Source organism: Hibiscus syriacus, unplaced genomic scaffold (genome assembly GCF_006381635.1).
Source record: "Hibiscus syriacus cultivar Baekdansim isolate YM2019G1 unplaced genomic scaffold, ASM638163v2 tig00002237_pilon, whole genome shotgun sequence".
Taxonomy (NCBI): Eukaryota; Viridiplantae; Streptophyta; class Magnoliopsida; order Malvales; family Malvaceae; genus Hibiscus; species Hibiscus syriacus.
In genome coordinates this window covers 2,956,751-2,975,728 of record NW_024061918.1, presented here as the reverse complement: position 1 = coordinate 2,975,728, position 18,978 = coordinate 2,956,751, and the positions used below count along the sequence as shown (strand labels likewise).

At 33.4% G+C, this 18,978-nt stretch overlaps 2 pseudogenes; both read left to right on the top strand.

The window, feature by feature from the left end:
• The first annotated feature begins 10,815 nt into the window (after positions 1-10,815).
• Positions 10,816-13,566, top strand: LOC120142096 (annotated as a pseudogene).
• A 1,820-nt stretch (positions 13,567-15,386) lies between these two features.
• Positions 15,387-18,035, top strand: LOC120142085 (annotated as a pseudogene).
• Positions 18,036-18,978: the final 943 nt, after the last annotated feature.

Sequence of the window (18,978 nt, the reverse complement as noted above, 5' to 3'; positions counted from 1 at the left end):
TTGTTGGAGTCATATTTCCTCACGTTACTGACCTCATTATCTTTTCTTTTCACTGGCAATTTCCTGTTAGATTCTACTCAATCAAGCTTCCCACTTTTTATTGTCATTTCAATCATCTCTCCTGTTGTGACCACATCAACAAAACTCTTGGATGAATTTCCTATGAGGTGGCCAATCAACGGAGCTCTCAAAGTGTTTACAAAGAGCATGTTGGTTTCTTCTTCCTCAAGTGGCGGATGAACTTGTACATCCACATCCCTCCACCTCTGGGCATATTGCCTTAAGCTTTAATTAATCCTCTTCTCCATACACTACAACATGATTCAATTAGGCCTCATGCCTTTTACATGCTTATATTGTTCCAAAAAAGCTTTAGCTAAGTCCTTCCAGGATTTAATTTGTGCCCTACTCAACTAATTGTACCAACGGATGGCTGATCCTGCTAGGCTCTCTTGAAAGCAGTGGATCAATAGTTGATCATCTCCCATGTAGTTGGTCATTTTTCTATAGAACATAGTAATGTGTGTAAAAGGACATCTTGTGCCATCAAACTTTTAAAATCCGAAATTTTAAACTTGGGTGGCAGCACTAAATCAGGAACCAGACTTAGCTCCTTAGCATTGATCCTATACATGCTAGTGTCTTCTTTCATAGATCTGATTTCATCTTTCAGTTGTTCTCATTCCTCCTTAAATTGCTTACTTTGCTCTTTTTTCCCTCCTCATCAAAATTTGGGACATCTTCAACAGGGTGCGGATTTACAGAGGTGCCAGGTAAGTTTATGTGCATTCTTTCTGGCTGAGCAATCGTTATCTGATGTGTACTAACACGTGGTGGTGTAAAGCTAGGGGATATATTGGTTCTTCGAAGGAACCAACAGTGGGAGTCTTTCCATGATCAGCCCATGGTTTGAAGCCTGGGGGATACATAGGTTCCTCAACAGTAGCACCGACAATCAAAGTCTCTTCACGACTTGTATTCTTTCCTTGCAACATACTTGCCAGCCTTTCCATCATATTATTCTGAGCTTTCAATATATGTTCTCACATTTCCTCTTGAGCTTTCCTAAAACTCTCATGTATTTCGAGCTGAGTCCTCTCAATTTAGGCAATTCTCTTGTCCATTTCCTTTTTCGAGTATGGAACAAATGCTTAGAAGTGTCCATTATTCTACCATACAACCTTTTTATTAATAATGGTATTCTATTAATGAATATGAAAAACAAGACTATTAATGAAAAAATGTAATGTAAATGCAATGCAAGGTGTTGATTATGGAATGATTCCTTATAATAACTTTCTATAGGCTTAAACATATCAAAAATAAATCTGATTTTTCTCTTCTAATTGTTGCATGTGCCCCAGTAAAACTAAAATCCTCTGAGCTTCTTCAGTCTCGGGCTCCAATCCTTCGCTTACAGCATCAGCTTCGTGTGACAAGTATACTAAGTACTGAGCTACTCCTTGAGCATATTGTAGGTAGCTCGCGATAAGGTCATCCTTTTGCTTAACTCTCCACTGAGCTTGCTCCCAATGATGGCGCCACTATATACTTCTTATAGGGAATTATCGGCACTTCATTCACTCTTCTCTAAAAATATTGAACCATAGCTTCAAGTTCATTCATACGTTTCTTCAAGTTTTCAACTTCCATATGGTTTGAACTACTTTCTCGACTTAGTACCGTCACAAAATTGTCTCTAATCTCAAGATTCTACCCTTTAATTTTTCGTTCTGGGCCTGACTCTGTTGCAGTTGTTGTTCTAGTGCACTATTTTCTCTTGAAAGTAGTTTTGCCTGATGTTTACTCTGCTTAAGCTCTTCACTGCTTTCCCCAACTTCTCTTTTTAAACTTGTCACTTCTTGTCTCCATTTAGTAGGATACTTACTTGAGCTAGTGGCCATCTGAGCATTGACCATTCGCTGGTAAGACCATTCGCTAGTAAGATAATTGGAGATCATCGAAATCCAATCTGAGTTGCTTTTCTACCTTTTCGATTCAATCAGCTCGAACCTTTTGGATATTGATTTCTAGGCCTTTCTGGTGCATCTCATCCTCCAATCTCTGTAACGTCTCCTTCTACTGTTTCCTTTCAACCTCAAAATCAAGTATGGCTAGTTCTAGTAGAGTCGGTACCACTCAAAGGTATTCTTTCATAGGTTGAGTATTTTTAGGATTGACCATAGGGATATTATCATTAACTCTGTTGCTTCTCCATTCCTCGTACTCTTGTGGCAGCCTTAAGTAGAAGGTAAAGAGATTTACTCTACGAGTATGCTTTCATGCATCAGCAACCCCTTTGACTTTATTCTTGTACTGCTCTTCTATGAATGTGAACTCGGACCTGGATAAATCCCAAGTTGTTGAAACGAACTGTCTCGACACATACTGCCTGAAAACCAATAACGGAGCATACCCTACAGAACCCCATATGCTTAGAAATAGAACTCAATCTCTTTCTCCACACCTATATAGTATGTCTGAGGAAACATTCCACAAAGCACGCCACAATACATCACTATCTCGGATATCTTTGAAAATGACCATACACTTCCCTTCAGTGAAACCCCCAGGCCATTCTCGAGAAAGGAATTCCTTCAAAGGTGAAAATCCTTCTAAAAACACTCGACTAGATGCCCTTTTGATGTGTTTGAAGTGACTGAGGATCCAGACTAGCAACATCAATGTGCACCCTATGAAGCGTTCTTCTCCTTCTCATCTATAAGAGTTTAAGGAATAAAACATTTCTGCTAAGATAGCTGGAACGGGATCCACATGTCTGTCCAGTCTCTCAAACAAGTCAACCACTGATACATCAACATGCCCTAGAACCTTCGGGAATACGACTAGCCCATAAATACCCATAGAAAATAGGTCAATCTTCTTTCTTTTGATGGGACGATAGTCAATTACTTCTTTTAGAGTGGTCCAGGTAATGCACTCGCTATATCCCTTCCTTTTGATGCCTTTTACGACCTACTCTTCACTCATATCGATCAGCAAAAGTAGTTTCTTCTTGAAGGAATGAGTATTGGCAGTTTGGTGTGTACCTTGTCTGCTTGGAATCTCAGACAACGAATTAAGGCGTGGAACTCCTCTATGGTAGGTGTCATGTCCACTTGGCTAAAAGTAAAACAGCTATAGGCAGGGTTCTAGAACTGTGCCAGAGCTCTAAACAGATTTTGGTCAATTGGAACATCTAAGAGATACGAGATGTCACCATAGAGTTGATAAAAAAATATGTTTATCAGATGCTTCCCACTTTCCCCAAATCTCTTTTAGCTCGCTCATGTTTTTTCGATGAACATTGATGTGGGTGTACCCAATTAGATCTGACACGTACCCATGATTTAAATTGTCTCCATTTGTTAGTTGGGACTGCTCGGACCAACTCAGAACGTGTGCATTGTCTTCTACCTCTTTTTGAACCCATTGTTCCATATTACTAGCCTTATATATGGACATTGGTCACGGATCAACACCATGGGATGAATATTGCAATGCAAAATGAGAACAAAATAAAACAAAATGACAAGAGACAAATAGTTAGTAATCTTAAAGGAATTAATCGAACATAATATAATTTGTCGATAAAAACCTACCCAACATGCTGGCTACCCAATCATGATTTAGTAGATCCTATCCAAACAAGATTTCTACCCACATTCTTTGTTTATAGAAAATCCTAACCTCATGTCATCTAGTTCGCATGCTTATTCAAAAAATAAACCTAATCGCATGATCTCTAGTTCGCATACATTTATTATGGAATCAAAAATATACTACAAAAATTAAAAGGCTAAAAAATTCTTATGATCTGGGTAAGGCTCTATCTGGGTTCTAAGTTTATTATATGTTGGGTTCGACTCTAAAGTAAGAGGTCCTCGAATTATCCTTGTCAGTGCCCCTTGGGCTACCGAACCCTCAATCCTGGCCCATCACAGGCTTTCAGATTGAGTTCAATTCGAGGGGACACACCTCCTTATGTCCATACAGAGGTGAAAACCATCACGAGGACCATAAGGTGTGAGCCCCAAGAGCGATTAACTATCTCATACGGGGGTGAAAACCACACGAGAGAGTAGCTTCTTACTCCTACTTAAATAGGGCATAGTGGGGTTTCAGCTCATGTTATGCAATTGAACATTTTTTTACTCTAAAAATATTAGCAAACAAATCAGTACAACTATTTAGTGGTTAATCCAATTACAAGTGAACAAATTATTCAAACCACACAAGAGATCAAAAATCAAATTAGAACGAACTTGTAATTTCATTTGCAAAGATAATTAATTAGTCGACTAATGGCCTGACTCTCTAAAAAAACATCCCCAACGGAATCACCAAGATGTTAAAATAGTTTTTTCAAATGGGAAAAGGGGGTCTCATTTCGAAATAACTTTTTATGACTGGTTAATGATAAAACGTGGTTCAAGAAATCACCACAATCTTTGGTTAGAGTGTGTTTGGGCACCCAAAAAGTATTTTTCATTTAAAAAAACATTTATTTTAATTAAAACAAAAACTTTGCGGTCTGCGTTACCAAAATTTTGAGTTTGAGATTCAGTTACGTGTGGGGAAGGATTAGCACCCCCACGGCGCCCTAAATCGGTACCTAGTTGTTAATTAGTTGTCTTTGCAATGAAATTTATGAGTTTGAGTCTAATTTAATTCAAGATCCCCTACAAGTAATACTCTTTGAATTTCAGGACGAAACAAAATAATATTTAATTATTTCCTATTGAGAAGGATCGACTTTCTATACCTTAGAGCAGTCGATTCTTACTCCAATCGAAATAAGGAAATATTAAAATTACATTCTAAAGTCATTAATAATTCAAGATGACAAAACCCAAAATAATTTTAAGAGAGAAAACGATAATATCTAATTATTTCCAATCGAGAATAAATGGCCTTTCATGCCTTAAAACAATCATTTATTACCCCAATTGAAATGAAGAGATATCAGTATTTCATCTTAAAATTCAATATTGATTCGAATGAAAATGATAATATCTAATGATTTCAAACCGAGAATAAATGACCTCTTGCACCTTCAAAGCATTCATTTATTACTCCAATCGAAATGATGAGATATCATTATCCATCTTAAAAATCAATATTAACTCGAGAGAAAATGGTAATATCTTATTATTTCCAATCGAGAATAAATGACCTCTCATTTCTTATTGCAGTCATTTATTGCTCCAACCGAAATAAGGAGATATTACTATTTTCATTATCGATTAGTGTATCACTATTTTTGAAATCATATTGAAAAAACACATGCAAAATTTAAAAAAATAAAAAAAGTATACCCTAAGCAAATACAATTAATTATTTATTTTACCAGTATTTAATGAAAATAAGAATATTCAATTATTTAAATACCTTGAGGCGAGACCTTAGATTCGATCTAACAGTCTTTTCTCGGCAAATTTAATTAAAAGAAAATGATCTTTTTCCAATCCACGAATTTTTAAATGGATTCGATTTAATTTGTGTCACCAAATGAGATATATTTAATTTCATTTTAAAATTATCGAAAGTAACTTTCTTATACGTTAAGACAGTCACTTTACGACAATATTAAAATGAACGAAAATTACCCTTAGTCAATTTATTTATATTCGAGTCAAGATATTCTTATGAGGGTATCATGAAAAATTAATTAATGACTAAAATGAACTAACATGCAAAAATTAAAAGAAAATAAAAGGAAAATAGGACTAAAATATAAACAATCAAACCATCATGTCAAAATTAAAATAAAATAAGGTACAAAAGTGACTAAAATGAGCATTTTTATTATTGAGTACTAAAATTACAAAGAATAAAAAAACAAAACATGGGGACTAAATTAAAATAAACTAAAATTTTGTGGCCAAATTAAAATAAATAAAAAACATATTTTGGTTCGAAATATAAACATGTAGAAACTACAAGGGTTATTTCCTAATTATTCCCTTTTTAGCCTAAAACATGCATTCGAATAAAAAAGGGTAAATTACTAAATCACTCCAAAAGTATTTTAAAAAATTAAATAGTCATTGCATATGACCAAAATGTAAAAACACGGTAAACATATATCGACTAAAACACAAATAACCCTACAAATATATAACATGCACAAAAAATGGATAACTATAGAATTGGTCCCGACAGGTGACTAACATGCAAAAATATACTAAAGTTAGGGGACTAAACAACAATTATACCAAAAAAATATAACATGCATGGAAATGGGTAAATTACAGAACACGCCCGTACAGGTGACTATTTTACAAAAAACACGTGCAAGTTAGGAGGACCTAAGCATGATTTCCCCTAACTTCTGCTATATATACAACCTAACTCTTTTTTTTCATTTTCAACTGGTTTCTTAAAAAAATCAAATGCTCTCTCTTTCTCTCTTCGGTTTACCCACTACCGGCCATCTTTCTCCACCCCCGACCACCAGACACGGCGGTCGGAGCTCCAAAACTTACTCAAAACTCCTAAACACTAGAATCTAGACCCCTAAGCCTAGATATAGGGATAAAACTCCTTAAAAATACACTAAACAACCCTAAAAGCCCCATCGACCCTTCAACTTTTCGTCTTCCGGCCACCGCGAAGATGGACGGTTCCCGGTTTGACTCCCCTCGCAGGTAATAGATCTAGCCCTTTCCCTTTGGTTTTTGGTTTCATGCAAGGTTTCAAAAGTTTGGGTATTTTACCTTTTTTGAAACTAAGAAAAATAATAACCAAAGATGTACCTTTTAACGTTTTTTTTGTTTTTTATTGCTTTCTTCCAAAACTAAAAACTGAGAGGGAAGAAGACCCTTTATATTTTTCATTCGAGGTTTTATAACCCCGATTTTACAGTTTTTTCTCTTTTTTCCAATAAAACGAAATGATTACAATAAAAATTATTGTGATCTTGCGTAGAGTGTTTGTTGTTTGCTGATTTGGGTGTATTGTCATGGCAGGGGCTTGGTTGGTGGCAGCGATGGTGGGAGACGATTGGTGGAGACTGCTGGCGGCTGATCTTTCATCAGGGCTGTTAGATCTATCCCAAATCCAACGACTGAGATTTGTGCGATGCTCGAAGAAGAGAGGTGAGCTTAGGGTGAAAACCCTACGGGTTTGGGTCTTATTTGGGTCGGTTGTTGGGCTCCGGATTTGATTGGTTGGGTCTGCTGTAATTTGGGTGGTTGGGCTGCTGATTTATAATTTAGGCCCATTTTGGGTTTTGTATAAGCCTGCAAAAATTAAAATTATAATAATAATAATAATAATAAAGAAAATAATAATATTAATATTATCGGGATGAAAATGAGTGTTGACACCATCTTTTTTAAACTTGTAATTTGATCCCAACTCAACATTTAAACTCAAAAATAAGCATATAAATAACATTTATACCAATGTAATATTTCACTCAAATTATACTTTCACATTTAATAGACTTGGAACTAAGTCTCTAAAGTGTCAAGACCTTTCGAATTCCACCTTGTAATCTACCAAATTTGCAATTTGGTTCCAAAAAACTTTCCAACTTAAAATTCCAACATTGCATTATTAAAAATTCAACATTGAACATCCCAATTATCACATTTATACAATAATGTCCCACAATTCTCAAAACCTGTAAATTAACCCTTTTACTATCTCAAGGTTCCAAAGTGGTCTCCAAACCACGTAGAACACTTCTAATATTAATTCTAGATCATATGAAATTTTTCAATATTTTTCCCTAATTTTCTTCATGTGGCCGAATGCCTCAAATCCCCTAAGGTAAATATTTTGTTTAATTTCGAGCATGAATTCAACTTCCTTACATCAAATTCATGTTATTTTAACCATCACAACATCAAATTAAATCAAAATCCCATCATATTCTAAAAACCCTAATTTGGTGGAATGGTATATACACATCTACACATCATTTTGATCATCAAACATGCCTTAGAATTAATCTCCAACATCAATAACATAAAATTGCTACATCAATTTTTCAAAATCCATAAACCCTACATAAACCTTAATTTCCAATCTCATGAAATAAGCATGATTACCATGTAATATTTATACCAAATGATAGAGAATTTCATGTAGATTAATTCTATATTTCACAACTTTGTCCAAAAATCAATCATGTAAGCTTAAAAATAAAAAATAAAATTATTACCTTATAACCATGGTAGTTTCGGCCCTAACTTGGAGATGAGCTGAAAATGTGTTAATTTTCTTGATTATTCAAGCATAAATAATCCTTAACACATGGCTTAATATAATATAATTGAATTTAAAATTTAATTAATGAGAAATTTCATTTTTGCCATTAATGAAAGTTAATAATCACCAAATGCCATTGCATTATCTTCCATTAAAATATTCTATAGTAACAAATGAACTAATTTGACTTTAACCATGTAATTTTTGAAAATTGCATTTTAGTCACTAATTTTCCACTGTTCTGCCCAAATATGAAAAATTACACTGATCTATGCTAAATTTATTTCATCTAAAATATGGAATTAATATTTCCAACACTTATCTAGCATCCTTCAAATTTTCGTAAAATTATGATTCGATCCAACTATCTGGTTTCTATACCGAAGTTTTTCACTTTATAGCTTTTAACACAAATCCTATACCGAAAATCTGATTACCACTAAAATTCTTGTTTGAGGCCAAACTGTTTATTTACGGGCTAAAATATATAACTTTTTAAAATTATATTTTTGGTCCCTAAACTTTCACAAAGTTTATATTTTAGCCACCAATCTTTCAAAACTTACATTTTGGTCACTAACCAAAATTTTGGGTATTACGAAATTCACGGGTTTGGGGACATTTTCTGGTGAAACAACCACCAGATCCGGACTCAAGGGGTCAAGACGAACCAACCCATCCTATTTTAAGATCGAATGGCCACCATCTACGGTGGTCGGAATGAAAATGACGTGGTGGCCGACAGAGAGAAAATGGAGAAGAGAAAGGAAAAGGGTAAATTACACCATGAGTCATTAAACTTTACTCTATCTCATATTTTACTCACCAAAACGATGTTGTTTTAGAGTATATTTGAGTTTTTCAAAACGACATCGTTTTGATTCCTATGCCACGCCATAACGCCGTTAAAAACTTAACGGCATAGTGAGCAAAATGATTCAATCTGCAAAGTTTAGTGAGTAAATTAGAAAAATTGAAAATTCAGTGAACAAAATAGGAGAGATAGTAAAGTAGAGTGAGGAACCGTGTAATTTACCCATAGCAATTACAGATATATACTATAGTAACTTCTAAATCTCACTCATATAATTACAAGTTTTTTACTAATATATCAAACAATTATCTCGTAAAATAAATTTGAAATATTATCATATCATAAACAAATATAAATATAATACATAGATTATTAAATTTGATCGGTCTAAAATTCGTCCATTATCATGGAGATGTGCTATTTAAAGAATGATATGTATTGTTTGAATTTGTCTTTATATATGCCAAAACTTTATTTTCATTAAATAAATGACATTTCTGTTACTATGAGCAATGAAGCATTTTTTTAAATTCAATGAATATCAAATATAATGAAATTTAAATTAGGGAATCGAGATTATAGCCTTTTGACATATGACAAGATAAAAATTCCTTGAAAAATAAGATCCATCTACCATGGACTTATCATCGTACATTTTGCCCAAAGAAACAAATGTAATATTTCCCCAAAGTTTAGGTATTAAATGTGTAATTTTACCCAAAGTTGATTTGTGAACTTGAGAATCCATGTATCAATTTGAGCTATAAAAAGTTAAGTTCAAGTACCTAATTGGGCTAGAAAAATTTTAGATGCCAAATTAAACCTTAAAGTCAAATATCAATATTTATATCAAATTAAATCTTAAAGTCAATTTCAAGTACCTAAAATTTATATTTATAATGTTCTTAGTCTTATTAAAGTTAATTTATCATCCATTCAAATGAGTTTCCGACAATAAATTCGACCTTACAATATTAAACACAATTATACAACACATATAAGGACCATATCAATATTTAATCAACACAAATTATTTTTTCAAATGTTTTCATATTTTATTTTTTAAATATCAATAAAAGATATATACTAGTAACTTCTAAATCTCACTCATAGAATTACAAAAATTATTACTAACATATCAAGCAATTGTCACGTAAAATAAATTTGAAATATTATCATATCATAAATAAATATAAATTTAATACATATATTATTAAATTCAAATTAATTAATTAATTAATTAATTGGATATTGATGATTAAATAAAAAAAATATCAATCTAATAATAGTTTGTGTAAACTATACATTTAATACTTCAATAATCACTTTTATTTCGTTTTTGTCTTCCAACTATTGTATTTTCAAAATCATGCATAACATTACGCTTTTATTTTATCTTGGTCACTCATCGTTAATTTTTTAATTGTGATGTCGATGTGTCATCATAAAGTAATGCCACATCATTATTGAAAAAAATAAGAAAATGATATGTCAACAATTTTTTTACTTTTTTAACAACGGGAGTCCAAAACGTAGCGATAGGTATGATTTTTTGAAACAAAAAGTAGTTGAGATACCGAAATGAAACAAAAGTGATAGTTGGGTACTAAACTTTGTAGTTTACCCTAATAGTTTTGATTAGGTTAGAATGAGAGATGCACCAAATTCACATGTCATCCATGCGTAGTTGAAAGTTTTAAAGGGTAGCTCTCAGCTACCAGCCTCTTAAGTCTCTTATTTATATGAACAAAGCTCTTCTCAAACTTTGACGGTAGCCCACTTCCCTCTACTACTCTTTTAAGCTTCTTCGATAAAATCATAACCACCACCGCCGCCTTCGCCGCAGTCTACGCTTCAATTTACGATCCTAACCTTTTATTTTTGTTTCGAAACAGAAAAAAAAATGACAAGCGTTGAAGAAATCTGTAAGGCTCAACGTGCAGAAGGGCCGGCCGCGGTGTTGGCTATCGGCACATCGACTCCGCCGAATTGCATCGAGCAAAGCTCGTATCCTGACTACTATTTTCGCATCACAAATAGTGAACACAAGACTGAGCTGAAAGAGAAATTCAAGCGCATGTGTAAGCCTCTTTTCCTCTTATCTTTAGCATTATTTGGAGGTGCATAATTTGTTGTCAATTTTAACGTTATTTAATTTAAATATATATATAACTTAAGTAGGGTTTCATGTAAAGGGTGAAATATTCCTTTTTAGATGATTTGGATTCCAACAATAATCATATAAATATGATATATGTAATAAATATAAACTCACTTACAATGTGTTTAATGTATGTATTATGTTTATGTTTAAAATCTTGATCAATTTTAATTATATTTACAATTGACATAAAAATATTTTTTTTTAAAAACGAAAAATACATATTGTATTGATGTTTAATTTAATTATATATTATATGATTGATGCATTTGATCATTTTGGTTTTATTATATGTATGGTAGAAACCAATCTTGAAAAATATGCTTAATTTATGTCAAAATGATTATCTAATTATAATTTTAAAAACTTGTAATACAAAATTATTTATTACTTTCTTATGAGTTTGCGATGATTTTCATTGAGAAGTAAATTAGTTTAGAGATTAATTTTTTGAGTCTAATGGTTTAAAATTATTTATTTTCTCGGTAATTTAAATGGGGGAGATTTGAATTGCCTAAAATATTTAAAAAATTAAATGTCCAATCCTTATTTTAGGGGAAAAATAAGGGATTTGGATTAAAAAAGATTTTTTATAAAAATAATTATTTTTTTAACAAAATTTATTACCAAAACACTTGTAAAGAATTTTAGGAAAAAAATTGTATATGAAGTATTTAAAATTATTTACGTAAAAAATATTAAAAATATTTAGAAAAGTAACACTCTTTTGGATAAAAATTGTGTAGTTTTTTTATCTTTATTTCTTTTATTTGATCTTGAATGTTGTTAATATTAGAAGTTTTATTTAAATCACAACCACAATAGAGAAAGAACATTACTTTTTTTGCTCAACAATTTTTTTTATTAATATAGCCAAAAAAAACTAAAGTCAAAGGAAATTGTATCGTTAAAAACCTCCCTAAACCTAAATGGAAGAAAATAGTACAATCTTCCCGACAAAACATAACTTGTGTGATTATAACCTGTGTAATTAGAGACGGATGCATGATATATTAGTAAATAAGTAATTTGATTTAGAATATGAGGAGTAAATAGTAATTAAGAATATCAAATCTAGTCCAATTTATATATATAATAAATTTAAGAGAAAATGCCAATATATTTTTATAACTAAACTTTTTTTATAATTAATAAATAGTTATTCAAGCATGCCTAAATTACTTAAAATATTCTCCAAGGCCGGCAAACTTGGCCTAGATAATGTCAAACTCATTTGCATAGGTGCAACCCAAATAACTTATTTTATTATTTCAAAAATAATAAGAATATGTTATTATTTATATGTTTTAGCAATTAAATTTGGATACTAATATAATATTCTCCTTACGCGCAGAAGAAAAATCGATGATCAAGAAGCGATACATGTACTTAACGGAAGAGATACTGAAAGAGAATCCCAACATATGCGCATACATGGCACCTTCACTAGATGCACTGCAAGACATGGTGGTGGTCGAGGTGCCAAAGCTTGGCAAAGAAGACGCCATTAAAGCCATTAAAGAATGGGGCCAACCTAAGTCCAAGATCACCCACCTCGTCTTTTGCACCACCAGTGGCGTCGACATGCCCGGCGCTGACTACTAGCTCACAAAGCTTTTTGGCCTCCACCCTTCCGTTAAGCGTCTCATGATGTACCAACAAGGTTGCTTCGTCGACGGTACAGTGTTGCGGGTGGCCAAGGACTTGGCCGAGAACAACAATTAGGTGCTCGAGTCCTCGTTGTTTGCTCGGAGATCACCATCGTCACCTTCGTGGACCTACTGACACTCATCTAGATAGTCTTATCGGTCACGCTTTGTTCGGCGATGGCGCAGCTGCTATTATAATTGGCTTAGACCAGGTGCTTGAAATCGAGAAGCCATTGTTTGAACTTGTTTCAGCAGCTTAAACAATCTTACCGTACAGTGATGGTGTTATCGATGGCCACCTTCGTGAAGTGGGGCTTACGTTTCATCTCCTCAAAGATGTTCCGGGGCTTATTTCTAAGAACATTGAGAAGAGCCTAGTTGAGGCATTTGAACCATTGGGAATCACTGACTGGAACTCTCTTTTTTGGGTAGCTCACCCTGGTGGTCCAACGATATTGGACTAGGTGGAAGCCAAGTTAACCCTTAAGCCTGAAAAGCTTCGGGCCACAAGGCACGTTCTTTCAGAATACGATAACATGTCGAGTGCCTGCGTGATGTTCATTTTGGACGAGATGAGAAAGAAATCAAAAGAAGACGCGGCTCGAACCAAAGGTGAAGGACTCGAGTGGGGAATCCTGTTTGGGTTCGGACCAGGGCTTACAGTTGAGACTATGGTGCTTCATAGCATCCCTACTTAAAAATGGCCTTGCATCATTGTTATCTTTATCATTGTTGTTGTTATGTTATCTGATTTCAGTTTCCTTGCAATTTTATTTGAGTTTATATATTACTATTTCCTTTGAATTCGTATGGTTCTTGTAAAAGATTGATGGTGAACATATGCTTTTATGGCCAATGAAACTCTTATACCAACTTATATTGTGACTATGTAATAAGTTCCAATTTCTTCATAGTATTTGTTGCCTGGACCTATCATGAGAAAAGAGAAAGAATCATAAATGGGAAAGGCATTACAATATCGAAATCTATATATACACATCTAACACTTTAAATATGACGGCTAAAATGTAAACAAGAGATGTGGATAGCAACTTGCGTTTTTTCTTCTTCAGGCAAATAGAATGGATAGGAGGTGGCAGCGGATTGTTGAACATTACTCCTAGTTGAAGGAATCAAACCTAGAGACCTTGACTCAATTAAAAATATGTTTGACGGTGGTTTAAGAAGTTAACGCATATTAGGGTTCTTGAAAGAGGATTTATTGGAAAATCACACAAGAAGATGATACGATGATTGAAGAACAATAATTGAATGGAAAAAAAAACCGAAAGATGATTCAAACAAACGACAAACTCCCTGAATTGGAGAGAAGTCGCACAAACCCTAGGTAGGTTCTTTAATAAAGTTGTTGGAAAATCAAACATAAGGATATGAGTTTAGGGTTGAGATGAATCGAATATACCAAAAAGAACAAAAAAATGATCAAACAATCAAAATGAGGAAGATAAGAAAATTTAGTCAAATTAGAGTTATTGGTAAAAAACATTCGAGACACAGAGTCAACCAATAAAGTGGTAGCTAGAAAGATAATGAAATATATAACAGGATTATGTAAAAAAGAATTACGAAAAGATAAATAAAGATATGAAAAAACTTGAATTGAAATTCTCATGATATGTATGAAGTTAGTGTAAACTAAAGTTTATGGTGGTGTAGTTGGCGTGAATGATGATCAAGATAGATTGAAGTCCTAAGAACTCTTTTGGTTGTAATTGGATAGGAAAAACTCTATAATCAAATCTAATTAGTCTTCCTAATTGCAATGAAAAGATAAATTGTAGTGTGATAATATCCCTCACAAAGAACTTGAAGAGCCTTATGATAAAGAATGCTTCGAAGGCTCATCACTTGCAAAAACATACTCACATTGTATTATTATTTAAAAATGTACTACATATGATAAATTATACGAATAATAATTTACCTTTTATATTTGTACACTTTTAGTCATCAAATTTAAAAAACTTAATAAAGTGACAAAAAATTATTTTTTTAAATGAGAAAAATTATTCAAATATTATACGAAAGTGATCAATCCTATAATTTATCCTAGTACATTACCTTTACTAAAATGATATCGGTTGAAGTTTTTGAGCGTTTATTGTTAAATGATTGAGAGTATTTGTTATAAATACTATTACTTGTAATCACCTTAAATTAATAAAAAAATGATGTTACTTTTCTAAACAATATTATTTATGTATTATTTTCATAATTAAATTAAAATTAGAATATATTTTTTTTTGAAAATAATATTATTCTAATAATATTGAACCAAATAATATTTAAATCTAATTTTATTTTCAAACAGAACGTCGATGGATTTTCTAAAGTTTCAAACGGTTAAATCGTTCTAGAAGAATATCAAAAATATCACGATATATACGATACGAGATAAACTGAAGGCGGTAAATAATTCCCACCTAAAAACCTTCCCATCTTGATTTTCTTGCGTCATAAGTTACAAAGCCTTTCGTTTCCTCTCTTTCTCATTCTCGTGAGACTTTGAAAACTTAAAACCTTTGTTTCTTCCAAAACCCAAACCCCTCATTTTCCATATTCAAACCCCAAATGGAAAAGTACATCAGGAAGGCCAAAGCGGCAATGGAAGTTGCCGTAATGGACGTCTCCCAGTCTTACTTTGGGGTTCGAACCAGGGCCAAAACCCTTGCGCTTCAACATCTACAGAAATCCTCCACTTCTCCGGCAACGGCGGCTATATCTCCGGTCCCGGGTTCCGGTGACGGCTCCTATCTCCAGCTACGAAGTCGCCGGCTAGAAAAGCCTCCGGTTGTAGTGCGCCACCATGAGTCAAAGAGGCTGAAGCAGCAGGGGATTAAGGAGGAGGGCTGTCCGGGTTCGATTGGGTAAGGATGATGACGTTCGGGGAGAAGAAATTGTTCTAGAGACAAATGAAAATGACAATATTATTATCGTTATTAATAACAATGAGAGCAAGGATTTTGGTGGTGTTGAAGCTTCCTTTGGAGAAAATGTTTTGGAGAGCGAAGCTAGAGAAAGGTTGTTTCTTTCTTAAAATCTCTCCCTTTTTTACCTTTTAAGGAAAATGATAGAAATTTTATGTATTAACTCCTCCTTCGGTCATTTTTGCTTTGTAAGTTAAAAGAAAAGTAGGAGATTTTACTTCAACTGAGTTCTTGGGTTTTCTATTTTTGAGGATCAAATATAAAATGTTTGGACATATATATTATCATGCATCTTGAATCCTTTGGTTGAAAGAAGGGAATAAATATCGCTTTTAACAGAGTTTTTCCATCGGTTGATAGAGTAATTCCAGGCTCTTTTGTTGAATTTTGACAAATAAGAAAACCCCATTTTACATTAAGATTCAAATTTTAGTTTTTGGCTTTGCCTTTTTCTTGGAACTTTTTTATTGTTTTCTTTTTCACGTGGAGCCTTTTGTTGTTTATGCTTATGTTGATAAAAATTGTTAGGAATTAAATGCATTTTCTGCGTAAATCAGTCAAGCTTATGTACTTTATAATTGTCACTTGCAGAAGTTAAGTATTGTTAATTGTTTGAACTTTTGGTTATTTCTTGATTTTAGTCTTTTCTTGGGGGAACAAGCACCTTATGATGACGGAGACCATTGTTTCTGAATTTCTACAAAACTTTGTTATCATTCTTCCGTTGCCATTAATAACTTCCTCTGTTTTCATGTGTGGTCCAACCTTTTCTTTGTTTCCCCCGTTAAATTTGGCGGTTCTATTCTTTTAAAACTTGGGTTTGTCTTATTAGTTGTTCATTATATATATATATATATATATCGTGCACTCTAGCGTCTGTTGATGCATTATTCTAATGGAAAGAAACAAAACACTTTGTTTTCCACATGGTGGGTGCTGACTTTTTCCAGATAAAAAATTTACTACATTTTGTGTTTTTTTTTTATTTCCTTTCTTTTTCTTGGTGATTTTAACGTGCTTTGAGCATAGGCTATTCTGGCAAGAGTTATATAGTTAGTGGATCAAATTATCTCAAAATCTGTCTCTGTTTATTTGATCTTCACTCAAAGGGGGGCTCTGTCAGCTCAAATTTTCCTTTGAAGAAATAATTGTATACACCTTTTTATGGTTTTATTTGTGTATATTGATTATTGAATTCTATATATTTTTGAGACTCGTTTGCTGAAATATTTAAGCTTGAAGCAGTATCTAAAGCAAAATGATAAACGAGGGAAACATTTCATTTATTTCCCCCTTTATTTTAGGAGCCTTTTTGGTTGAACATTGATTAAAAAAGGATTGTCTTCTTTTTTGTTTTACACTGGGGAATCCTTGTGCTCGAGAATTTTCAGTTGTTATGCCTCCATTGATAGGCACCATCAGGTTCTATGTTACTCCGATTGGATGTTAGTGCTGCATATACGTGTGTCTGAAATGAGTTTGGTCTGATTTTTCCTAGTTTTTCCATGTATTTGGAGGATACTGGGAGGTCATATTACATACCAGTGTTTCAGACACAGGTATTTCAAGAAAAATAAAGTGTCCCAGTGACGTAGTCCTGTTTTTCCATTCGATGTTGCTTTGGATGTCGCTCTTATGCATATACCCACATTTGACATGCACAAGTTTGAGTAGCAAAGTTTTCAATAACTAATATAGCCTTAGTTACTGTGCAGGGGCACTAGGGAATCAACTCCTTGCAACTTGACAAGGGACCGAGAGAGTATAAGAACCTCTGGTTCTTCTACTACTAGGCTTACCAGCTCAACAGAGGCTAACCAGAGAGTACATAATTCAATGCGTGGACATCTCCCGACAGCACATGAAATGGATGAGTTCTTTTCAATTGTAGAAGAAGAGCAACAAAGACAGATCATTGAGAAGTAAACACGACTTTCTTTTGTACCTCTTTGTTAATACTGTGGTTAAGATCTGATGAAAGATGTGGATTTATTTTCAGGTACAACTTTGATCCCGTTAATGATAAGCCACTCCCAGAACGTTATGAATGGGAGAAATTGAACCTGTAGATGGCATAGTTGTTGCATAGGACTTATTTTCCTGCCAGTTCTCTCATGATTTCAAAGTTAGGCTACTTTCAACTAGCACGAATTATTCTTTTAGCTGTAAAGGACATGGTGTTAGTTTCCATTTTCCATCACCGGTAATTCACTTGTAAAGAAAGAATTAGGACTTGGAAAAAACATGTAGACTAATGGTATGCAACATAACAGAGGTAATGGGTGACACAAACATTAAAAATCGAAGTCTTTTGTCTAACAGATCATCTTGTAAGAAGGGAAGGGAATGAAGGGCTAAGGTTTTGAAAATTTTAGAAACTGTAGGTCAGTCAATTAGGCCAGCTGATTTGGTACAACATTTTATTATCTTTTTTTTTCTTTTCTACTGTATTTTCCTTGTTTGTCTATACATGTAGTGATGAAACTTTGAAAAGCTCTTTGGAATAAAGATGATTCCTTTTCGTTCTCATTGTCTTTTCCTGTAACTTCTTGTATGATCTTCACAGATAATTTACATCAACTTAAAGAAGCTGTTGATATTGGAGTTCTAATAATAGGCTTGTATTTAATATTTGAATAAGATAAGACATAGTACCCTCTTTTACCCTGGTATTTAATATTTCAGGTAGTGGTGGGGTAAGCTTTTGTTGGTGGTAATGTATTGGAAGAATCTTGTGTTCTCTCTCGTGTCTACATTGCGCTTCAAACTGCAACTTTGTTATGTGGTACAAAAACTGTACTAAATGACATTTGGCATTTGCATGCATACCGATTATCAATAAGCTGGTTTATAATCCATATCCAATAACAGAGGAGCTATGTCGAGTACATGCATATAGATGGTTTTAACTTTCAATTGTTGATGAACTCGCAGCTTATTGTTTCTATAGTTTCACTTAGGGATTGACGGTGGAGCAGAGAACAATTGGAGACACGAGATACAGAAAGAAAAATATAATGGGAAAATCAGGGTTTATTCTCCGAGTTATATAGGATTCAAGTTAAGGTTAATACACTTTTAGGTACTTAAATTATATCTCAAATTAACTTTTGGTGCTTAAAGGATTTTTAGCTAAAAATAAGTGTCTAACGTTTCTAACACTATATTTTTATGTGCTTGGACCAT